At 40.1% G+C, this 26503-nt stretch overlaps 3 non-coding genes across 3 annotated transcripts; all 3 read right to left on the reverse strand.

Annotated features, from left to right (window-relative positions):
- Positions 1 to 3653: 3653 nt before the first annotated feature.
- On the reverse strand, positions 3654 to 3726 carry trnak-uuu (transfer RNA lysine (anticodon UUU)). The gene has a single exon. It is a non-coding gene; the product is annotated as a tRNA-Lys (tRNA).
- A 2204-nt stretch (positions 3727 to 5930) lies between these two features.
- LOC116677672 (U5 spliceosomal RNA) lies at positions 5931 to 6047 on the reverse strand. The gene has a single exon (XR_004329042.1). It is a non-coding gene; the product is annotated as a U5 spliceosomal RNA (small nuclear RNA).
- A 5535-nt stretch (positions 6048 to 11582) lies between these two features.
- trnae-uuc (transfer RNA glutamic acid (anticodon UUC)) lies at positions 11583 to 11654 on the reverse strand. The gene has a single exon. It is a non-coding gene; the product is annotated as a tRNA-Glu (tRNA).
- Between the last annotated feature and the right edge of the window lie 14849 nt (positions 11655 to 26503).

A 26503-nucleotide genomic window follows, 5' to 3' on the forward strand; every position in this document is an offset into this window, starting at 1 on the left:
ACTTTTTCCATTTCATTACAAAACTGAAGGCCTTTATGAGTCAGGTTCCTATCACCTATACCACAGACAACCAACAGGGGTGATAGATATTTTGCCTCAACTCAATTAAGTCAATTTTACTTATAGAGCACTTGAAAAACAAACACCGAGGAAGTGACAGGAAAGGGTCTCTTAACAGAGGTAAAATGGCACTCTCAAAGGCTATGAAACGCAAAGTTGATATTGAAAACAGGTCCTTCAATGATGACTGGACTGAAAAGTACGCATTTATCATGCCAACCTTCCGGAATGCCTCACCAGTATGCCTAATTTGCAACGAAACTGTTGCAGTTGCAAAAGAAGACAATCTGGGCCTTCACCACCACACTAAACATTCAAATTTTAAGATTTCATATCCTGAGCAGTCAGAGGCGCGTCAGAGAAAAATTGCCGCACTGAAATCTGCCTACTCCCACGCAAGTGGCATTATTACTCGAACTTTAACTGATCAAGAGAGAGTAACGTGTGCATCCCTGCAGGCTGCTTGGGTGCTTTGCAGACATAACCGGCCTTTCACTGAAAGTGAGGTTTTAAAGGAGTGCATGATCACCGTTCTGGAGGAACTTGCCCCCGACAAATCAATGGACAGAGTTATTGCATCTGTCAAACAAGTACCTCTATCTGCCTCAACTAATGCACGTTGTGTACACGTTTTGGCGGAGCAAGTTCAGCGAGCTGTCATTGACGGGGTCAAGGAAGCCAAATATATTTCGCTGGCTATTGATGAGTCCACTGACAACACGGATATCTCACAGTTGTGCGTTTTTGTCAGATACTATGATGGCAAAGATTTCCGAGAAGAGCTGCACAAAACAGTGTAACGAGTCTGTCCTCATTTTGGGGTGTAGCCTAAATAGAGTCATAAATGGTGGTGATTACTGAGAAGATACTCAGTTGTTGCTGCTTTTAGTTGCTTTAATAGTGTAGAATAGGCCTACATATTTTCTCTTTGATCCTCACAATTTTGGAATCCAGTCGCGGGCCGGATCGAACGGCTTGGCGGGCCGCATTCGGCCCGCGGGCCGCCAGTTGATGATCACTGGTTTAGGGAATGTTCCCTAAACGTTAAGAGAACCAACCATCTTTAACGTTACCCTGCGGTTGCGCTGAACCTTCACACAATGTTCCCGTTTGGTTGTTTTGTTCTGACTTTTTGAAGTATACATTTAGATTCACTCTAAAATTATTGGCTTTCTAAAATTTGATTTGAAGCATCTGATTTTAGGTGTCACTGAACTTCCTGACTTCCGTATACACCATGTAGTCTGCGTCAAGATGGAGGACAGGGCACCCAAAAGTTCATTCAAACCAGCGCCATTAATAGCATATCCATGGTTTTCATGTAAGTGTTCGCTCGAGATAAAAAGTGGTGTGTTTCAGCAGTCTGCTATCACTGTTAGAATACATTCAGAACATGTTTAACTTATTCCTGAACCGTTGCGATTTTACACTCAGTCATTTGCATGTAGCCTCTGTCTGAACATTCAAATTCCAAATAGTGATACGTTTGACTCATAGGTTTTTCATCTCTATTCAGAATTGTAATGTGTAGACACAATGATATGTATGAGCATTGTGTGACCATGATTGCGTCTCTATAAAGTGATACGTTTGACAATGAGCGGGAGCTTGATCTTTAAACCACAAGCATTTGCTTTATGACTTTTTGAGGTTAAGCTGCACATGTATGCTTATCAGGCTATTTTCCTGTTACTCAGAAATTGGGGAAGCCGACTGGATTTTTTTTTTTTTATAGATTATGTCTCTCACAGTGGACAAGCACTTACCATGACAATTTCAGACCCCTCCATGATTTCTAAGTGGGAAAACTTGCAAAATAGCAGGGTGTTCAATTACTTATTTTCCTCACTGTAGTTTCTTGACTTTGTAATGCCTTATGTCTACTGTAAAAATGTAAATTGAGTTGAGCCATAATTTATTTTTACTCATACCCTTGCTTTTCCTACTGTGACATGTCAAAATGTCAAAAGGTGCATTGTTTGAAAGCCCATCTCTACACATCCATGTTCCACACCCACAGGTGGTTTCACACGTGCTAGATGTCCCTTAAATTACAGCTTTTCTTACAGTTTATTTTTTGTAATGTATTGGTGTATGTAAAATTACAGATTACTTTATAGTGTGTCAAGTCCAGACAATTCCCTGATCGGGAATTGAACCTGGGGAACGGCGGTGAGAGCGCCGAATCCTAGCCACTAGACCATCAGGGAATCACATTCACCAAATTTATCTTTGTAGATGTGAGTTTCCTTTTCACTTACTGGAATGACTCATATTGTTTTAGGTGAGGAATGGCTCCTGGATTCTATTGTTATTTCTGAGATCGAAAATCTCAGGCGGGTGTTTTTATAATCAAAAGGGAAAAAGAGGAACGCATACTCTTAATAAGTAGACTTCCAGAGTATTTGCATAACAAAGACACAAGCATGGGCGTTGTTTCTGGGATCAACAATAACTTGTGAAGTTGAATAGCTATTGGGTACCCGGTAATATTAGAGTAGAGCTCTCGTTGGCACTGTAGGCGGACAATTTAGAAAATTAAGAACTTTAAACTTTAAACTGTTACATCTTCTCTGAATCCCCCATCTGCAAATTTTCAAGCCTTGTTGGCATGCCGACCACCATCTACAGTAGGAAAATCACTGGCTAGCTATGCAGGAGTACCTCATACCTTTTACCAGGTTCTGGTGGTTAATAGTTATGGTCAAATGAAGCTTCATTAAGCTTTCTGAACAATGTTCTTCATTTTCTGAACACATTCACTCAGTAGTGTTTTATTATTGGTTGTGCATCTGTGATTGCCCTAGAGGTCTCTCAGTCCAGCACCTCTCCCGCTCATCTTTGTTAGTTTTACACTGTCCAGCATAAATCGCTGACACAATACCTCACACTCATCCATGCATACACATTCACCACTGACTAAACTGACTACCACTTCAACCTTTGCACACGGTCTTTTGTCCTGGTTGTTTCATGGGGTCATGACAAAGCATCTAGGGTCGATCTTAGCCTTTGTGTGAGTACATAGGTTTCCAAAAACATTGTTTTTATTGAGATTAAAGACCAAATTGTTAGTATTTCTGAAATTTTCCGAACCATTGCAACAGCTTTCATAGCCTCGTTGGTGCAGTAGGCAGTGCGGCAGTCTCATAATCTGAAGGTTGTGAGTTCAACCCGCACACGGGGCAGGTGTTTTAAAAACATAAACACAACTGATGCTGAAAATACAGTGACATTCAAGTGGTTGAACACTAGCACATGAATGGAATTTGTCATTCTTTGGTTATTTCTGAGATTGATACAATGAAAGGAATTATTTAAGAGTGGTAGCAAACCAATGAAAAGTGTTATAGAACATATGTGGTATGTCCTTGGACATACTATCCAAGCAAAGATTTGGGTGCTAGCAAGATGGATGTAGGTTGCCCATTGTTCATTTAGACTTACCAGCAACATTGTTTTGATACAAACCTGCTTGAAAAACAGCCACAATTATTTTAAAGACTTATGCATGGAACACAAATGATATGACAGTGTCTGAAGTGTTCAGGCAAGTCAAATGGACAACTCATCTAGCAGAATGTGCAACTCTACACCTGAACAGGGACTTGAACCCTGGACCCTCAGATTAAAAGTCTGATGCTCTACCGACTGAGCTACCCAGGCTTCTAAAGCAAATGGCTGTGGAAAAAAACAATCTCCTGAACTACAAATTGAAGTGCAAGTAAATGAAGACCATTAAGCTGTTGCCATGATCACAGTCTTCTAGACAGCAGGAGGGTAGACCATAATTTGCACATTGCCTGAGAACACCAAATGTTATTGCACAAACTGGTTGAAAATTGGCTAACTTGGCCAAAACGGTTAAAATGCTCAATGTCACAACTCATCAAGGCCACTAGCAGATTGTGAACATCCTGCAAACCTGCATGACAGATGACGATAGCGAGCACTTCATACATATCCCAGAATCAAGCTGTTGCCTTACCAGGGACTTGAGCTGTGGTTTTCTTTTTCACTGGAAACGTTGATAGCCTAATGCAATTTTAGGGCTCTAGACAAATAAACTATACTGCTGGTGGGTACAATAAAACAACTCTCCCTCTTGATCAGCTTCCTCTTAATGGGAAAAATCCACCAGATCACTTGCCATCCAAGCAGGGAGATCAGCACAGAGATTTGGGTGCTAACAAGATAGATGTAGGTTGGCCATTGTTCATTTAGAGATAGCACCCGCATTGTTATGATGCAAACTTGCCACATTTCTTTTTAAAGAGTTGTGCATGTTACTTAAATGATACAACACTGTCTTAAAGAGTTAAGGATTGCCAAAGTGTACAACCCATCACGGCAGCAAGCAGAATCTACACATGTACGCCTGAACAGGGACTTGAACCCTGGACCCTCAGATTAAAAGACTGATGCTCTACCGACTGAGCTACCCAGGGTTGTAATACAGAGGGCTGTGGGAAAAGCAATTCCCGTTATTGCTTTCCTAAACCCAACCGTTTATTGTTTTCCTAAACCCAACCGTCCCATTGTTGTCCCGCGTGTCATGGCACAAACCTTTCCTTACCTTAAAGGGGCCGTGTTCATTTCACGGAATTAATGATCACAAACTGTTAACAACGCCCTACATGGTTGTGGCCCGGAATGTGTGAAAATTCTGTGTGGCCACCATGGAAAACAATGCCAATGTAAAGTCAATGAGAAAAAACGTACTAAACCCAACCATTTTTGATGGAAAAATTCAAGTTTGAATTTTAGTAAAAGGGGTTGCGTCAAAAGTATTCTGTTGTCCAATGTAATTAGAAAGCTGAATTTGGCAGGGGAGCCATTCAAAGACCCCATGTCAAACTACTTAACCATTGCCTTTCAAGTCAATGACAGATTGGCGCTGCATTTCCGTTATGAAAAATTGCTAAAAAGCTGTTTTGCGTGGCTTGTTGGTCTAGGGCAGGGGTCGGCAACCTTTACCACTCAAAGAGCCATTTGGACCCGTTTCACACAGTAAAGAAAGCACTGGGAGCCACAAAACCCTTTTGAAATTTTAAATGAAATAACACTGTATATAATTTTTTTTTTGCCTTTGTGCTATGTATAAACAAACTGTACTGTGTTACATTTATGAAATCAATGAACAACTGCAGCGAAAATGAAATAACATTTCTGCATGCAACAAATCATTTTTAACTCGTTGGGTTAACGGTTTAGTAAAATAGGGTTAGCACTGTCAACTTGGCTCGAATGGCAAAATCTCCACAGCTCTTCAGGGTAAAGGAGACGCAGCCCTGTGGGTCCTGTACCCTGCAGAGCTGTGTTCAATGTGTTCAGGTGTGTCATGTCTACCAAGAGGCTTTCCCAGCCACTCTGGCTGATCCCGCTCAGGAAATGTGATCCTTTGCTGCCCAGGAAGGTTTTCACTTCTTCCAGAGCTGCCGCAAAGCGTTTCAGTGCCTCGCCTCTGGACAGCCACCGGACTGTGTTGTACAGCAGGAGCTCAGAATACGTGCTTTCCAGCTCTTCCAGTAACGAACCGAACTGACGGGGATTTACACCTTTCACCATTAATTTGCTCAGAATCTGAATGACAACATTCATTACTTCTGTGCATTCCGGAGGAAATGTTTGTTCTTGTTTGTTGTTATGTGTATAGCTGTAAATCTGTTCCCTAAAAACAATAAAAAGTCAGGCACTCCTTACCCTCCTTTTTCCTTTGGCTTCTTCATCACTCTTCTTTGCACTTGTTCCCACTTGGACCTTCACAGGAAATAAAAGATGGCCCGTTCCAGGTCTAAAATCACTTTTCTGGGTGGGATAAAAACAGAGCTCATGAGTAAAAGCAAAGGTAAGCAAAAGCAAGTACAAAAGGCTCGGCCAAACAGCAAAGCCCACGAAAAATAATTTCAACTCATCGGCGTTCCCCTACATGGAAGTCTTTAGTAAAAGGCAAAAGACTTGTGCGTTATGAAGAGAAACCAGAGTGAGTACAGCGGTCTGCTCGAGAGCAGCAGAAAACCCTAGTCGACCCAGTCCAAACCATCACGGTAAGCCTCACTGGGTGTCCAAACTAAAATGATAAGAGGCAACTTGGTAGACTCCTTACTGATGTTTATATCTGTACTCACAATGCCCTTTTTTAAAACACCAGCCAATCACAAGTCTTGTGAATAATCAATGGTTGAGTTCACATAAAAGATAGTTCCAAGGTCTACCAAATGTTTAACTTTACAACCCGTAAACTGTTGGAACCTTGGGCCATCCCTCAAAATATTTAATTACAGATTTTCCAGCCCCCGGCCTTAGAAAGCAGAGTGGCGCAGCGGAAGCGTGCTGGGCCCATAACCCAGAGGTCGATGGATTGAAACCATCCTCTGCTAATTCCTATACTTTGTATCAGTATCAAGTCTGTTGACATTTAATGTCTCCACCTGGTGAAGAGTAAACTTAAAGCATTAAGTTTATTTCAACCATAAAAATGGAATCTTGTGTGCTCATACCTGCCGTAACACCCATAAAAACTGAAGCGTAATACTCTCAATAAGTTGTTTACATTGCTGAAAAGCATGTCACATTTTAAAATTACCTTCACTGCTAAAAGCATAATAAATAAAAAGTGAAATATCTCTATAAAATGAAAAACTTTAATTTTATAGACATTTTACTTTTCCATTTCTATACTATATATATTTCTATACTAACATGAACTAACAATTTTATTTTAGTCTGTCTTATTCATCTACAGTAGAACTATTGCTGTTGTTTTACAGCAGACTACCACAAATTCAAAAAATACAGTAAATCACTGTAAATTAAATTTTAATACCCATAATGCAGTGCATATTACAGTAATGAACCGGAAAAGAAAATTATGGTATTTTACTGGTTATTTTGTGGTAAGTAGCTGTAGAAATACAGTAAAGTCTAACAGTGTACCGCAAATTAAAAATATACAGTAAATCACTGTAAATGAAATGATAATACCCATAATGCAATGTTTATTACAGTAATGAACTGTAAAATAACGTTTATGGTATTTTACGGTAACTGTAGAAATTACAGAAAAGTCTAACTACACCTCTGATTTAATACACAACCAATGTAGGAGATCGTACAGGTCTTTGTGCAGACCTTAACCAGCTAAATACCTATTCCCATACCGGGCGTTGAACCCAGGCCACCTGGGTGAAAACCAGGAATCCTAACTGCTAGACCATACATGACTGACAACATATCAATAACAGGGATTTCATGAATCAATTCATAGTCTGGCTGGAAACAGGCCTTCTCTTGAATGTGAACGAAGACAGTCAGGATTCAGGTTTTCCCAGCCACCCTGTCTAGTTATAGTTTTATAATGTTTAATTATAGAGACGCATATCATGTCTAGTTATTAGCATTATATGTTTTTTGACACATGCATATCAGGGCATAGGGTAAGTATGTAACTACAGCTCTGATGTAATAAAGGACCAATGACACAGATCTTACTGATCTTGCCGCAGACCTTCACCGGTTAAATACCGCTTCCCATACCGGGAGTTGACAGGTCTCACAGGCCTTCTCTTGAACGTGAACAAAGATGCTTCTTAAGTAAGTTTTATCTTGAAGCTTTTGAGTGTTCTTTAGGTTTGTATCTGCTTTAACTATTACCGGACAGCGGGGGCACGGAGCAGAGCAGAGCGGCCGTTAGGGAGGAATCCTCCTCCGTGATCAGCTCCATTTTGAACTGGCAGAAAAAAACTTAACGTCTGAACTTTATGATGAATAGAAATGTTGGCAGGTTGATTTCTGTTAATAATACACAACTATAGTCAATAGAAAAAGAAAATATATAAATGAAAAGCCGTCTTGGTTCATCTTTCCACTGTTCCTACAATCAAAAAAACCTGCATGACAGATGACATTAGCAAACACTTCATACACATCCCAGAATCAAGCTGTTGCCTTACCAGGGACTTGAGCTGTGGTATTCTTTTTCGCTGAAAACGTTGATAACCTAGTGCAATTTTACGGCTCTAGACAAATAAACTTTATTGCTAGTGAGTACAATAAAACAACTCTCCCTCTTGATCCGCTTCCTCTTGACGGGAAAAATCCACCAGATGACTTGCCATCCAAGCAGGGAGATCAGCACAGAGATTTGGGTGCTACCAAGATGGATGTAGGTTGGCCATTGTTCATTTAGAGATAGCACCCACATTGTTATGATGCAAACCTGCATGAAAAACAGCCACAATTCTTTTTAAAGACTTGCGTATGTTACTTAAATGATACAACAGTGTCTGAAAGTGTTAAGGATTGTCAAAGTGTACAACTCATCCAGCTCATCCAGAACTCGGCCAATTTTGCTCAATTTGGCCTTAATTGTTTCTGGACATCTGTTCTTTTTAAACAGTTAAAAAGCAGGCCGGTTAGCTCAGATGGTTTGAGTGTGGTGCTAAAAATGCTAAGCACCAGCAGACACTTTAGGGGTACTAAAATCGCCAAACCCTACACCAGTGATCATCAACTGGCACAACTGTGAGATATCCGTGTTGTCAGTGGACTCATCAATAGCCAGCGAAATATATTTGGCTTCCTTGACCCCGTCAATGACAGCTCGCTGAACTTGCTCCGCCAAAACGTGTACACAACGTGCATTAGTTGAGGCAGATAGAGGTACTTGTTTGACAGATGCAATAACTCTGTCCATTGATTTGTCGGGGGCAAGTTCCTCCAGAACGGTGATCATGCACTCCTTTAAAACCTCACTTTCAGTGAAAGGCCGGTTATGTCTGCAAAGCACCCAAGCAGCCTGCAGGGATGCACACGTTACTCTCTCTTGATCAGTTAAAGTTCGAGTAATAATGCCACTTGCGTGGGAGTAGGCAGATTTCAGTGCGGCAATTTTTCTCTGACGCGCCTCTGACTGCTCAGGATATGAAATCTTAAAATTTGAATGTTTAGTGTGGTGGTGAAGGCCCAGATTGTCTTCTTTTGCAACTGCAACAGTTTTGTTGCAAATTAGGCATACTGGTGAGGCATTCCGGAAGGTTGGCATGATAAATGCGTACTTTTCAGTCCAGTCATCATTGAAGGACCTGTTTTCAATATCAACTTTGCGTTTCATAGCCTTTGAGAGTGCCATTTTACCTCTGTTAAGAGACCCTTTCCTGTCACTTCCTCGGTGTTTGTTTTTCAAGTGCTCTATAAGTAAAATTGACTTATTGAGTTGAGGCAAAATATCTATCACCCCTGTTGGTTGTCTGTGGTATAGGTGATAGGAACCTGACTCATAAAGGCCTTCAGTTTTGTAATGAAATGGAAAAAGTATTAACAATAAACATCAATCATAATGTTATACCAAAATTTGATTTTTATTTAAGGGTCCGGCCCCCAAGGAGACTGTCTGGTAAAATTCTGGCCCTCTGACAAATATAGTTGATGACCCCTGGCGTTAGGGTGACCACTTGTCCCGGCTGGATCTGTCCCCGGAAATGTCCCCGGTTTTCACTGTGACTGAAAGACTCGAAATTGGAATGAAAGAAAGAAAATACTGACAAAACGTAGCCGATACTCACACACCCTACACACGCAGACTCTAGACAGCCAGAGCCAGCGGTGCTCAGATGTTTTAGAAAGCCGTATTTTACGATGCTAAAATCACTGATTATTTACATGGAGTGTGGTGGGTTTAGCGAACGCAATTTCACGGACTTTTATGTTTTAAAAAGGATCTAATCTTTAACAGGAAGGTCGACCTCCTTAGAAATCCTTTCCATAGTGTTGTCAGACACTTAGAATATTAATCTGAGTCTGTTCGCAGCTAAACAAGCACTTTATGAACGTAAATACAAGCTGGAATTATCCTATTAACTTACATTGTAGCTTGTTTCTGCCGACTGGAGCGATCTGGTTTAATACTGCATCAATGTCAAAGGAAAATATGTCCTCAATAGTTTTTATTGTATCTGATTCTCAATGAGCTGTTACAGAAACAAGCATTGAGCAATAAAACAAAAGCTGTCAGATAAATGTAGTTCAGTAAACATGACAACATAATGAAATATTGAGACTTTCTATCTTGAAGTATTAGGATTTCTAGCTTGAAATATTAGGACTATTAGGACTTTCTATTTTTAAATATTAAGACTTTCTATCTTGAAATATTAGGACTTTCTAGCTTGAAATATTAGGACTATTAGGACTTTCTAATTTGAAATATTAAGACTTTCTATCTTAAAATATTAGGACTTTTTATCTTGAAATATTAGGACTTTTTATCTTGAAATATTAGGACTTTTTATCTTGAAACATTCCCCTTTGAGGTGTAGAGGAGTATGAAGTAGCAGCAGGGGTGGGTCTAGGATCAGAACTTGGGGGGGGGGCTCAGCCCTTAATGAGAACAGCTCTAGGTCTAGTGTCCCTGTTAAGTTTTACAAAAGTAAAAACATTACTTGTTTTGGAGGTAAGTACGCTTCGGAGCTGAAATGTCCCCGGATTTTGTCTGAGAAATCTGGTCACCTTACCTGGCGTAGCCTATGCTAGGCCTATAATACAGCTGTAATAAGTTGTGCTTAATCATTCTAAAACACTGACAAACCAACTAACAAAATTGGGAACATAACGTTAGCATTAACGGAGGTAATGTTAGCCAAAATGCGGAAACAGCTAGCTCATAAGCTAGCAGCAACCTTAAACTTCCAGAATGTGGGTTACATTGTATTTCAGGCAATGGTCTGACAGTAAAGTAAAAAAGATGTCCCGAACAGCGCATGTAGATCGAGTTGTGTTAGCTTTACCGAACGTCGTAATTAGAGCTAGCTTATCCTCACCACGGGGAAAATGTGAGGTTGGAGCGAGACTAAGTTTTCCTTCGGGGGGGAAGCTAGCTAACAGCTAGCTAGCCTAGCAATGACACAGGTCGGTAAGCTAACGTCGCCGCTTGCGAAGGCTATCAGCAGAGATTTTAATGTCACAGAATTAGCAAAGACTGATCTTACCTTATCGCTGCTCCAGCTCTCTCTGAGTAGTGTGTGTGACCGGACTCTGGTGAGCACGTACCAAACCGGTCCTCCTTTGATGTCTCGAGCCGCTACTTCTTTCAACACCTTTGAAGTATCTACCCGCTATTCTTTTGAAGTCGTGAGGTCAGAGGTCAAATATGGCGGTCATGCATTTATATCCGTAATCCCTTTCTTGTTTGTCTCTACAACTCTCAAAAAAGTTATTTACACTGCTGAAAAGCATGTCACATTTTTAAATTACCTTTACTGCTAAAACCAAGAGGAATAAAATGTAAAATATTTTTTTGCAAATTCAAAAAATACAGTAAATCACTGTAAATGAAATATTACTACCATAATGCAATGTTTATTACGGTAATGAACTGGAAATGAAAGTTATGGTATTTTAACTGTAGAAATACAGCAAAGTCTAACAGTGTAGGGTATGTATGTAACTACAGCTCTGATTTAATACTAATACAATGCCAGAGATCATGCAGATCTTGCTGCAGACCTTCACCAGCAAGATACCAATTCCCATACCGGGAGTTAAACCCGGGCCACCTGGGTGAAAACCAGGAATCCTAACCGCTAGACCATATGGGACTGAACACATATTAATAATAGGGATTTCATGAATCAATTCATATTGTGGATGGAAACAGGCCTTCTCTTGAACGTAAATGAAGAAGCTTCTTAAGTAAGTTTTATCTTGAAGCTTTTGAGTGTTCTTTAGGTTTTTATCTGCTTTAACTATTACCGGACAGCGGGGGCACGGAGCAGAGCAGAGCGGCCGTTAGGGAGGAATCCTCCTCCGTGTTCAGGCGGTAAAAACTTAACGTCAGAACTTCATGATGAATAGAAATGTTGACAGGTTGATTTCTGTTTATAACAAACACAACTAGAGTCAATAGAAAAAGAAATATATATATAAAAAGCCGTCTTGGTTCATCTTTCCACTGTTCCTCCAATCACCACTCTGGTCTGGTTGGAAACTAAAGGATCTAAACTAAAAGGATGTTCCTCTTTAACTAAAAGGTCTATCTCTGTAGGGACCCATCCCATAATGTTGTCACACACTTAGAATAATAATCTGAGTCTGTCAGCAGCAACAACACAACCTTTAGTGGACGCCTACTTTACCTTTAAATTAGGAGTTTAAACAGAGACACAACAGGAAGAATAAATCCATCAAATCAAGTCCCCAATAATCAGCATGTGGCCTTGTTTTATTTCAGGTAGTCAGCATGGAGCTGTTCCACATTCCCAGACATTTAAAACAAGTCAATCATTGGCGTTATTCTACGAGTCAGATGAATAAATCAGCTGTTTGCTATTTGAGCTGCTCTGTTTCCTGCTGCTCCGTCATTCTTTAGTGTCCTCTGGAAACAGGTTGCTGTCCTTTATGTTTCTTTTGGAGGACATCATCAGTGTCTTTGCTTTAGTCTGAAGAAACTCCAGCAGATTTAAAACCACTTGCAGTCACAGAAAATACAAACAGGGAATAGAAAATGTCAGACAAAGAATGTGAAATGAAAAGTCCCCAAAGTAGGAAAATATAATGTTAATCTACCAAACAACAATAACTGGAGAGCATCCAATTAAACATGGCCGACTTCCAGTATGTTGGTAATGAAGAGAGGAATGTGTGGACATATTACAGATTCATTTTATTTGTATTTGAACAAACAGCTCCATGCTAACTACCAGAGTGGTGATTGTAGGAACAGTGGAAAAATGAACCAAGACGGCTTTTCATATTTAATTTATTTTGCCAGACTATGGATTGATTCATGAAATCCCTGTTATTGATAAGTAGTCACTCCCATATGGTCTAGCGGTTAGGATTCCTGGCAGAAAGATCTGTATGATCTCTGACATTGTTCCTGTATTAGATCAGAGCTGTAGTTACGGACGTACCCTACACTGTTAGACTTTGCTGGAATTTCTACAGTTACCACAAAATGCCCAGTAAAATACCATAATTTTCTTTTCCGGTTCATTACTGTAATATGCATTGCATTATGGGTAGTAACATTTTATTTACAGTGATTTACGGTATTTTTTGAATTTGCGGTAGTCTGCTGTTAAACAACAGCAGTAGTGCTACTGTAGGTGAATAAGACAGATTTACAGTTTTTTACAATTGCTATGACAGATGTTTCAATACATTTAACAAGTTTCCTAAACTTAACACACCAACACACCCAAAACACACAATTGGCAAAACAGTTAATTTCATGCTCAAAATCACACATTGTAAACAAACTCCAAAACTAATTGTCAAAATACAATAATACACTAACACAACACACTATGTCTAACAAAACACTGCAAACATGTTTCAAAATCAAATAATGATTCCAAACACTAACACATGTTCTCCTCCAACAGGAACATTTAGTCAATCATAACACAATGACAAAAAAACACTATCATCAGCTGACATTACAGAAACTGCATTATTTCAGATGTGTCAGGTATGCCCTTATACAATAGACAGTATATTGTATTGGTCATAGATTGTGTTTTGCACATGCATTTTATCTCTTTTGTTGAAAAACTTCAATACAAAAAAAGGAATGACCATCTCAGAGTAGCTTTATAGAAACAGTTTATGAAAAAAAAGACAGAGAATTGCTGCAGTAAAGACTTATTTGAAAAGGACATTACTGCAAGATATACAAACAGAAAGAACACCAGAATAATAATTAAAAAAGTAATCTTCTAATCTGCTCAGTCTTCTGCATTTGGCCACATGTCTCATCCACATCACACCTGATATCTTCTCTGGCAAGGCATCGTGGAAGAATCTTTTTACATGCCTTATCCACCCCTGGCAGTGTTCAGCTGTGATGTCTTGGCATGCAGCATCCATTGCATCAAGGAGGGACATTTGGTCATGTGGACGATGGTCAAAAACCTTCCATCTCCAGGCTGAGAAAAACTCCTCAATGGGGTCGAGGAAAGGAATGTAAGGGGCAAGGAAGTGGGACATCATCCTTGGAGGGCGTCAAACCAGGCTGTGATCGTACGGGAATGGTGGAATGCCACATTGTCCCATGTGATCACGTATATTGACAAGTGGTCTCCCACCTGCCCCCTTTCTACCTCTGGCACCAGTCTTTGGTGCAGGTCTTCTAAGAACAGAAGAAGGCGGTCGTGTTGTAAGGGCCAATCTCAGAGTTATGCAGGAGTGCACCGTTGTTGGAGATTGCGGCGCACATGGTGATGTTAGCTCCTCTCTGGCCAGGCACGGTAACTGGGGCCCTTCTTCCAATTATGTCTCTCCCACGGCGACGCCTTTTCGCCAAGTTGAACGTCAACATAGATAATTTCATATGGGACTTGATTGGCCTCCAACTCCATGACTCTCTGATAGTAATTAGACACAGTGTATGTAACTGCTGTGCTGTACTGTATATCTACTGTATGTCCTCATGTACTGCAGGTTTATAGAGTAGTTTACAGTAATGACTGTATTGCGTAACCTTACCTGGACGTATTGGTGACGGAGTTCTTTGATGCGTTCACTGTTCCTTTCAAAAGCAACTTTGTATAGTTGTTTCATTGGAAATGGATGTTATGCCGATTGCTGCAATGTTCCCAAAGACAAGGTTGTCCTCTACAACTCTGGACTGAATGTCCAGGCATAAAGTCACTCTAATACTGTAAATGGTAATTTTACAGTATTTACACTTTGCTGTAGGAGAAGCAATATCCTACCTGTTGGTTTCTCTGGAAATACGGACTGTAGATACCACTGTGTCCCGGCTGATATTTGTCTGTACTCGTTCACCAGCCTCTCTGTATGATAGCCCGTGGTTTATGACATGGTCGATGGTAGCAGGTCTTATCTGATCAGTTACCTTAGCTCTGGTCCTTCTTTGAGCGCCACCACGCATTCTAACTCTTCTCCCTTGTCCTGGTAATCGTCTTCCTCGCCCTCGTGCAGGCATTTCTTCCCTTCTTTCTTTGTGTTGCATTAAATTGTTCCTTTTCCAGCCAGGACCAGCCCAAAGAGTCCTCTTTTAGAACATATGATCATGTGATTGAAAGAACGTCAACACAGTGTGCTTCCTAGATGGGAATCAGCTGTGATTTCAACAATTGCATAACTTCAATAAGCTGTTCTCATTAGCAATGGAATAAAAACACAGGGAATATATTTGTTTTTCAATTCACAATATGAACAGTTGTTCACTTTGCCTTTAGCCTGTAAGGTTAGGTTAGAACATGGTGTTATCTGTTCTGACATACAGTGTTAAAGCATTGGTAATTTGGCAGTAAAAGTCTATTGGTTTGGTCTTGTTTGAGCTTGTGTGCAAAGAAGTTTAAGCATTTTAAATTTGTGTTAATGATATGCATTATGTGTTAAAGCAACAAGACATGTCTTAATAGTATAGCTCACACATGAGGATGTAGTGCTAACTGTGTTTCAAGAGTTTTAGAAAATTGTTAAAAGTATTGAAAAATCTGTCATAGCAATTGTAAAAAACTGTAAATGATCAGAAATCATTTGCAAATTGAATAAAACGTTATCTTGACATTTTGGTGTCTTTAGAAACGGATTTCTTCTGGAAGTTATAATAAATGTCTGTGGGTTTAACAGAGGTTTAAATAGATATTGTCTACATAACGTGTGTCATGATGCATCAAATTAATGTGTTGATTATGTCATCAGATACACAGTTATTAGTATTTGATGTGCAGCCACAGAAAACACATTGCTGAATATTTCATTGTGTCATGAAGCTTCATTTAAGAGTGAGGCCTATTACATCCCATAATGTCTCCAGAACAGAGTGTGTGTCCTTGTTATACCGCGTATAAAAAGTTAATGGATGTTTCTATCTTGTGTGGAAAGTCTTTTGGATAATTACTGGTCACTTTGGCCATTTATTATTTGTTTCATGAATTCTGTAAGATGGTTTATGAGTCAAAGAAATGTGTAAATATGTGATTGTAGAATAAAAACGGTGAAATAAAGCAGGTGTTGAACACAAGGCCTGAGTAAGCAGTGAGAACTTGTTTACACACAAGTTGGATTTCAGTCGAGGATGATCTTTATTGTTGAGAATAAAGTTGAACTTTCAGTATTAGTGCCAGACATTAAAAGAATAAATCAGAGATAGGAGTTGTTTTTGAGAATGAAGTCAAAAGAAGTGAAAGAATAAATCCAATTTTGAGCGTATTCTAAAGTGACTGGAGGACATGTTCAGTAAGCAGAGCTTTGTCAGCACTGCTGTTCTTTAATAAAAACTGGTCTACACAACAGGATGGGGACATATTCTAATAAAATCTAGTTCAGATATCTAGAAAGTTCTTTCTCACTAGGAAGAATTAAATACAGATATCTGCAATAAATATAGAGTCTAGCCACTAAATATTAAAACAGCACTTGTACTATTTAAGGATTTAAATGTAGTTTTGACTGATTAAAGTTGTAGATATCTTGAAAAAGAATTTCTACAAGTAAGAATGTTATTGTCCATATCTTTAATTACCATTCTGACTAGTTAGAATATCACTTTGACCAGGAGAAATGCTATTATTAATATCTAAAATGTAATTACAGATAGGAGTGTGGTTTGATTAAATGTTAAAACGGCCTGCTGTAGCACCTAAGACATTCTTCATGTTTTCATCTCTAGTTGTTCTGCAGAGCTTCTTCTAGCTGGTGACGTCTGACAATAACAAAACTTTAGTTGTCTATGTTGGAAGTTGACATTATTGTTTAAAGCCACATATGCCACACATGTATAATCTCTCTGAAAGAGTCCAACAACAATAATTGATTAGTGCAGGGTACTTTCAGCGTGTATAGAGCAGCATATTTCCACCAGACTCCATGTAAATAATCACTACTTTTAGCATGTATAGAGTAGCATTTCTCCACCAGACTCCATGTAAATAATCACTACTTTTAGCATGTATAGAGCAGCATATCTCCACCAGACTCTTTGTAAATAATCACTACTTTTAGCATGTGTAGAGCAGCACATCTCCACCAGACTACATGAAAATAATCACTACTTTTAGTGTGTACAGAGCAGCATATCTCCACCAGACTCCATGTAATAATCACTACTTTAGCATGTATAGAGTAGCATATCTCCACCAGACTCCATGTAAATAATCACTACTTTTAGCATGTATAGAGTAGCATTTCTCCACCAGACTCCATGTAAATAATCACTACTTTTAGCATGTATAGAGCAGCATATCTCCATCAGACTCTTTGTAAATAATCACTACTTTTAGCATGTGTAGAGCAGCACATCTCCACCAGACTACATGAAAATAATCACTACTTTTAGTGTGTACAGAGCAGCATATCTCCACCAGACTCCATGTAAATAATCACTACTTTTAGTGTGTACAGAGCAGCATATCTCCACCAGACTCTATGTAAATAATCACTACTTTTAGCGTGTTTAGAGTAGCATATCTTCGCCAGACTCTATGTAAATAATCACTACTTTTAGCGTGTGTAGAGCAGCATTTCTCCACCAGACTCCATGTAAATAATCACTACTTTTAGCATGTATAGAGCAGCATATCTCCACCAGACTCCATGTAAATAATCACTACTTTTAGCGTGTATAGAGCAGCATATCTCCACCAGACTCCCTGTAAGTAATCACTACTTTTTAGCATGTATAGAGCAGCATATCTCCTCCAGACTCCATGTAATAATCACTACTTTAGCATGTATAGAGTAGCATTTCTCCACCAGACTCCATGTAAATAATCACTACTTTTAGCATGTATAGAGCAGCATATCTCCACCAGACTCTTTGTAAATAATCACTACTTTTAGTGTGTGTAGAGCAGCATATCTCCACCAGACTCCTGAAAATAATCACTACTTTTAGTGTGTACAGAGCAGCATATCTCCACCAGACTCCATGTAAATAATCACTACTTTTAGCGTGTTTAGAGTAGCATATCTTCGCCAGACTCTATGTAAATAATCACTACTTTTAGCGTGTGTAGAGCAGCATTTCTCCACCAGACTCCATGTAAATAATCACTACTTTTAGCATGTATAGAGCAGCATATCTCCACCAGACTCCATGTAAATAATCACTACTTTTAGTGTGTATAGAGCAGCATATCTCCACCAGACTCCATGTAAATAATCACTACTTTTAGCGTGTATAGAGCAGCATATCTCCACCAGACTCCATGTAAATAATCACTACTTTTAGCGTGTATAGAGCAGCATATCTCCACCAGACTCCATGTAAATAATCACTACTTTTAGCATGTATAGAGAAGCATATCTCACCAGACTCCATGTAAATAATCACTGCTTTTAGCGTGTATAGAGAAGCATATCTCCACATGTAAATGGGTGTATTAAGAGTTTATTCCAACCAGACCAGAGTGGTGATTGTTGGAACAGTGGAAAGATGAACCAAGACGGCTTTTGGTAGATTTATTTAGTTTCTGTCCACTTTAATGAAGTGTGTTTTACGATGATAAAAGTAGGGATTATTTACATGGAGTTTGGTGTGACAGTTGGTTTTGTTGCTGTATTTACTTTCATTCATTATAAGGTCTTTATTTATGTGTTTCACTGTTATGCAACTTAATTAGACTTACAAGGAAGCAGAGACGGGAGACAGGAAGAGTCACGCTGCCCTCTGCTGGTCAGGTCTGCTCACTGCAGCCTCAACGTTCCCCCTCAGCTGCTTTTACTTCATTATGCTTCATTAGTGTTTGTCTCATTAACGTTTGTCTAAAGGTTCATCATAGAATAAAGCAATCAACATGTTGGAAAGAAACGACAATAAAAGGTAAAAAAAAAGCAATAAAGAGAACTTTTAATGTAAAAAGCACATAAAGCACCGAAAATAATCACCGGGCTCTGGAGTGTTGTGTGTGTTTTATGTGGGGTGTGTGTGTATTTTTTGTGTGTGTGTGTGTGTGTTTATGTTTTGTGTGTGTGTGTGTGTCTGTTTGTGTATTTGTGTGTGTATCCATGTGAATGTGTATGTGTGTTTATGTGTGTGTATGTGTGTTTATGTGTGTGTATGTATTTTGTGTGGGTATTTATTCATGTATATAGTGTGTGTGTGTGTGTGTGTGTGTGTGTGTGTGTATGTATTTTGTGTGTGTGTGTATTCATGTGGTGTGTGTGTGTGTGTGTGTATGTGTGGTGTGTGTGTATGTGTATGTATTTTAGTGTGTGTGTGCGTGTGTTTATTCTGTTGGCCACTAATAAACATCACAGAGTAGACTTAATCATGAGGATATGGTTGAAATAAAGCATGAGGCTGGTCCCTAATCTACAACAGATGTGGGAGGAAATGATCCATAACCAAGTAATAATTTGATTGTGAACTCACTGTGAATTGTCCCCATAAATAAATTCATATATATATTTGAACATTTCCAAAATTCCCCTGTCACAACAACCAAACCATTTCAGGTGACGTATTTTATCTTCATACTTTATGTATAGACAAAAAAGGGGTCACATATTTTGACAGCTGTTGTCAGAATATGTGACCCCTTATGACTAAGACCAGATGTTGACCAGAGTGATTATTGTTTTTTTTGTCTATACAGAAAGTATGTAGATAAAAAAAGTCACCTGAAATGCTTTGGTTGTTGTGACAGGTGAATTTGGAAATGTTCGAATATATATGGAGTGCAGTAGTGCTCCACTTTTTTTTGCCTGCTCTAGAGCTGACTCGCAGTATGAATCCAAGGAAACCACTTAGTTAAGGACATGGGCAAATTGCTTGGAACAGTTTTAATAAACTACTTTCATTATCCATGAAAATGTTTCAACATTTGATGGTGCATTGTTGAATTATATATATTTTTTTAAATTATTTCTTTTTCAATGCAAAAGAAACTGAAGTAATGCAATGAGTTCATGTTGCAGATTACAGATGTTTAGAAATTGGGAAAGCAGTGGACCATTACGCCGTTGACCAAGGAGCCTAGCAAGGCGACAAATAACTTTTAAAGTTGCACTACTTCAGCATTCTGTTCAGAGGATCACTTCACGTATGGGTAAGTCTATCCTGTTAGCATGGCATTTTGTTCTGTATTGTTTAGGCTTACCCTTTATGCATGTTTTCTTCACTTCATCTACCCACTGTATGTGTTATTTAAATAAGTGATTACCGCATTACTGAACTCATTTGATATTAGATTTCACTTTGTCATTGCACGTCACTACGTACAAAGCAGCAACCTGCAGATATTACTGAATGCATTTAGCAGCTTGGAATGATTGTGCTATTGACAAAGGTAATACTTTTATTTGATGCTTTGTCAGATGCCACTGAACCTCGCCGGGTCGTTGTACCCCTGGATTTACAGGAAGATGAATTTCTTCAAGTCCTGAGGGACACGTTTCAAGATTTGCACACGCAGCAAGAGTTTTAGTTGTGCAGAGTCAATGGCCAAAGAATGGTCATGCCTCTGAACCTGAACACTAAGTGCCCCAGGGAAATCCATCTCAATAATGCCTTGCGTCGGTCCAACTTATATATTCGTCCACAGTATGCAAATGTGTGTGAGGATTTTCAGTAGAATACTTAAGGTTACCATGTACCTGTAACACCATGTACAGATTTAAGCCGAAATTACTTTCGGATCAGGTGGATCTGGAAATTGTACAGTCAAAAAAGTATTTAGTCAGCCACGGATTGTGCAAGTTGTCCTACTTAGAAAGGAGAAGTCTGTAATGTTCATCATTGGTACACTTGTACAGCTCTTTGGTCTTGGCCATGGTTTTTGTTTGGAGTCTGACTGTTTGAGGTTGTGGACAGGTGTCTATTTCTACAGATAACGAGTTCAAACAGGTGCCCTTAATACAGGTAAGAAGTGGTGGACATAACAGCTTCTTGAAGAAGAAGTTACAGGTCTGAGAGCCAGAAATCTTGCTTGTTTGTGGGTGACCAAATACTTATTTTCCACCATGATTTACAAATAAATTCTTTAAAAATCCTATAATGTGATTTCCTGGATTTTTTTTTTCTCTTTCATTTTTTTCGTCCAGGCTGCAGGACCACCCGTCCAAGCTTCAGTCGCCACTTTCAGGCAGGACGCTGGACCGCCCGTCCAAGCTTCAGCCGCCACTGGTAGCGGTAATCATGATGAAATGAGGTTTGTTTGTCTGTTAGTTTGTTTAAATATTCATGGTCACTAGACATTTTTGAGAATAAGCTTTGAATGTAAATTTACAGTTTGTGTGCTGTTGGCTGACCCCAATATTTGAACTGCCTTTCCCAATTGTTATATTATATTGTATCTTCTGTTGGACACAGGGAAGACTTCTACATGTACCTCTCTGATTCAGAACTTGAATCACTTGAAAAAACATACTTCAAAGTGCATGTGTTGCGCTAAGCCGAAGCTATTTTGCCTGGCACAAACTCCCTCATATTGAGTTTGTTGGGGAGATGGCGGAGGACTACGGAGGTCCAAGGAGAGAGTATTTCTGTTAAGGGTGTAGTAGGACCCGGACACAGAACGACCACAAGAGGAGTGATGTAACTCAAAATGGGATTTATTCTGATGCCAGAATAAACAACACAAGACAAGAACATACAAAAATCCAGACACGGAGGGTGATGTGGGAGATCAGGGAGATCCAAGACAAACGCCGAGAGGGAACAGGAACGCTGTGGCAGAAACACAAGTGAGTACAAGAGCAAGGCAACGGAATACCAAACAGCTGTAGTACAAGACCAGTTACCACGTGAAAGTAGGTAACGAACTGGCGCCGAAGAGGTGGTCTGCCCAGGTTTAAGTACAGATGGAATGGTGATGATGATGATGCTCAGCTGTGTAGGAGTGGTGATGATGATGATGCTCAGCTGTGTAGGAGTGGTGATGATGATTATGCTCAGCTGTGTAGTCAGACGGAGGAGGGGGTGAGTGGAAACTCCTCTCATGGGACCGGATAGGAGCGCCCTCTGGCGGCCGATGAAAACACAGACAGACAAACAGGAAAAACAACAACAAGGAAGACAGCGGACCCATAACAATTTCAGGTTAATTCAAGATTTGATGCATAAAAAGGTCATGTGAACAGTGATACCTTTTCAGATGTGCCATTATTTTTAAGGCCATATATGAGATGTTTTGTCTTTCTGTTACAGGCTCCTCATGATTGAATTGCAAGAAAAGATGGAGGTTGACACAAAACGAGTTTTACACTGCAGGAAAGCTGGTGGCCTGGTCCGTAATCCACAATGGACCAGGTATCCGATGCCTGAACCCAGACTTATTTCTGCTTCTGTGTGGCCAGAAGCCTGAGATGACCTCCTTTGACCTGGATATTTTCCAGGAAGAGGAGTTACAGATGAAGCTTGAAAATGTATGTTATAGTCTTGTTTTAAAATAGTAACGCATTATTTTTATCACTTGCATCACTATCTTGAAACATTCCCCATTTCCCAATGTCAAGGAAGGATCCTCCAAAGCCAGAATTTGGAGGATGCTACGTCATCAACGTCCGCCGAAGGACCGTTCCAATTTGAGGATCCTCCGAATTCCTCCAAGAGCTGAGTCCTTCATTAAGAAAGTTTCCCACAGACAGAGAAGGATGCATAAGTGTATCCTTCGCGATCCCAAATCACCCACAATCCTATGCGCCTTTGCCGGTTGTTAAAAAAAAAATTATGGCGGACCTAAGCGGGAGTTTGAACGGCATCGCTGACGGTGAAATAATAATTTAAATGTAAGTATCTTTAGTGTGTGCCGTACATTTTTTATCACCGTTAATGTTTTGCATCAATGTAAAGCTTAACGCTTTAATGCTTGTACAAATTGGCATTCTCACAATAAATGCTTTAAATAAACGATCTGGCAAAGGCCCACGCATAGGATTGTGGGTGATTTGGGACCGCGTAGGATACACATATGCATCCTTCTCTGTCTATGGGAAATTTTCCGAATGAAGGACTTTGTCCTTTGAGGAATTCGGAGGATCCTCAAAATTGGAACATCGGATGATGTAGCGTCCTCCTCCTGGCTTTGGAGGATCCTTCCGTGACATTAACAAATGGCTGCTGATTCATCTTCTCCATCCCAACAGCATAATTAAACAGCACAGTTAACAGTTCCACAACCAATTCATCCAGTGTTTTGAAATGCGGCAAAGAAATTCAATGACACAAGCCCGCAATGACGTCCACTTGATAGCCTGTTCCATTGTACATGTTCTCCAAATGCTAAGGAGGACTCTGACCTGCTCCTGAAGGATCCTTCCCAAGGAATCCTTGACATTGAGAAACAGCATATGTCTAGCACCCTGAAAATACTAGCGCTGTCTTGCTCTGTGGAGGAGGAGTTCTAAAGCTACCCGGTCAGTAAATTTGTTTGTAACAGTGAGTCTAATCTGGTGAACTCAGCTTCAAGAGGAAGAAGGAAATCTATCCTGGAAAAGAATTATGTCTACCTGAGAAAAAGGAATAGTCCTTACAGGTGAGATTAACTGTACGCCAAATATCTATAAGCCCCAAACTGCTGGCCCATGATTTCAGAGCACTTGAATCTGCACCAACAATAAAAGAACAGTCTGTTAACTCCAGCATTTGATTGGTGAGCGTATTATAGAAATTGCCATCAAAAACATTAGTAATAGTTAGTGTAAGCTGACACAATTTTTTCTGGCACCACATTCTGTTGTGGAGATCCCAATCCTGCCTGTATCATCTGACCAAGAGGACAACACTTTAAGTTAGGGTGACCAGACGTCCCCGGTTTCCGGAGACAGTCCCCGATTTTGGCTACCTGTCCCCGGCTGGATCTGTCCCCGGAAATGTCCCCGGAAATGTCCCCGGTTTTCACTGTGACTGAAAGCCCCGAAATTGGAATGAAAGAAAGAAAAAACTGACAAAACGTAGCCGATAATCGCACACCCAACACACGCAGGCTCCAGGCAGCCAGAGCCAGCGGTGCTCAGAGAGGTTTTAGAAGCCGCATTTTACGATGCTAAAATCACTGATTATTTACATGGAGTCTGGTGGGTTTAGCGAACGCAATTTCGCGGACTTTTATGTTTTAAAAATGATCTTAATCTTTAACAGAAAGGTCGACCTCCTTAGAATTCCTTTCCATAATGTTGTTAGACACTTAGAATATTAATCTGAGTCTGTTAGCAGCTAAACAAGCACTTTTATGAACGTAAATACAAGCTGGACAATTATCCTATTAACTTACATTGCAGCGATCTCGTTTAATACTGCATCAATGTCAAAGGAAAATATGTCCTCAGTAGTTTTTGTTGTATCTGATTCTCAATGAGCTGTTGCAGAAACAAGCCTTGAGCAGTAAAGCAAAAGCTGTCAGCAGTTCAGTAAACAGTACAACATTATGAAATATTAAGACTTTCTATCTTGAAATATTAGGACTTTTTATCTTGAGGTGTAGTGGAGTGGAGTAGGAAGTAGCAGCAGGGGTGGGTCTAGGATCAGACCTGGGGGGGGGGGCTCAGCCCCTAATAAGAACAGCTCTAGGTCTAGTGATAATCTGTGATAATCTACAATGTAAATAGTCATGAAAATAAAGAAAACGCATTGAATGAGAAGGTGGTTCCAAACTTTTGGCCTGTGCGGTGTATTTATACATTCTTTATCACCATTCCATCAAGTTAAAGGAATTGACTTATTTGATGGAAAAAGGTTATGATGAGCAGGCAGACCTACAAATCTACGGCACAGGGAAAGCAGGTTAGAAGCAAAGCACATGAGGACATAAACAAGAACGCAAATTGCAAGTGACTAAGCTGAGCCGAGGATGTGGCCAGCAGAGAGTGGTTGCTATGGTGCAGAGTTGATTAGTGGATGGGTTGCAGCTGTGCAGCTGGGAGCAGGTGAATCAGCTTGGCAGCAATCAGTCGGGAGAGTGACTTGTATCTCACTTTTATTATGTGAGGGCTCTTTTCTTGACCTCAATGAAATGGCATCTGTGAGAATAAACCTTATGACATTCACTCTGAATAATTAAGATCCACAGGTGATTATAACCTGCCCTGCCACACTTCTATCAACTTGGAAGATGGCGCCAACAGTGTGCACGGCACAGCGTCTCCCTGTCCTGTTTGTTAGCTGAGGATGTGGCCAGCAGAGAGTGGTTGCTGTCGGTACACGATCACTCCCTCCTGCACAATCCGTTCTGCGCATGTGCAAATTGTTCGCGCATGCGCAGATTATATCATGATGAACGTGGATTTACGACACTGCACAATCTGTTCCCATAGACAGTTAAAGAAAGTCTGTTTGCCTCCACCGGAAAGCTAACGTTAGTTTAGCTAACAGTAGCTGCCTTTCCCACTGTTTAGTTTGAGTAACGTTATTTTAGGCTGAATCAAGCCGTCAGCCTGTTAGCCGCAATAGCTGTTAGCTAAACTAGCATCAGCTTCCCGGTAGAGGCTAACCATTCTCTTAGCTAATACATCAGTACACGATCTGTCATAGTTGTAGCGGTTAGCCGTTAGCCTCATGGATGTATTAAGAAGACTGTTAGCCTCCACCGCCGTTAGCTTCCCTGCTAACCGCTAGCTTTAGCCTACAATACCGTTACTCAAACTAAACAGTGGCAAAAGCAGCTAAAGCTAATTTAAGACTTTACAGTAATAATAAAGACAAGTGTTGAGTGATTGTGTTTCAAATGAGCACAAGTAAAGTAGAACTGACGTAACCACTATTATATATTATATATAACGCTGTTATATTATATTTGAGGGTCTTTAATTTGCTGTCTCAGCTAGCGGTTAGCCGAATTTGCTGTTAGCTAAACTAACGTTTGCTTTCCGGTGGAGGCTAACAGCTGACTGCTACTGTGGAACAGATCGTGTAGTGCCGTAAATCCCTGGTAAATCTGCGTCCATCATGATTATCATTTACGCGTGCAAAAACATATTGCACATGCGCAGAACCGATTGTGCAGGCAGGACGGATCGTGTACCAACAGTTGCTATGGTGCAGAGTTGATTAGTGGATGGGTTGCAGCTGTGCAGGTGGGAGCAGGTGAATCAGCTTGGCAGCAATCAGGAGTCGGGAGAGTGATGTGTATCTCACTTTTATTATGTGAAAACAAACCTTATGACATTCACTCTGAATAATGAAGATCCACAGGTGATACATGGTATTATTAATTAAAGGTGCCCTGCCACATGAAACCGTTGTTAGAATTTTCTAATGTGCAGTGTTATGCTCTCCCCTTGTTCTTCTTCTCCCTCTCTGCCTATCTCAGGTGTTCCTGATTGAGCCATTAGTGGGTGGCCCCGCCTCCTCTACATAAGGAAGGCTGGGAGACAGGTATGTCATAGTCAGACTGAAGCAGCCCGTGCACCAGGGTGTCTGCACCTTTCTTTCTGATGGCTTTATTTCTTTAGAGGACAGGGGTCTGGCAGTTTAGTCATCGTTATTAGTTTAGACACAACTTTGATACACTGTAAATCCGAATTCACTAACTCA

This window comes from Etheostoma spectabile, unplaced genomic scaffold (genome assembly GCF_008692095.1).
Source record: "Etheostoma spectabile isolate EspeVRDwgs_2016 unplaced genomic scaffold, UIUC_Espe_1.0 scaffold00005615, whole genome shotgun sequence".
NCBI classification, from domain to species: Eukaryota; Metazoa; Chordata; class Actinopteri; order Perciformes; family Percidae; genus Etheostoma; species Etheostoma spectabile.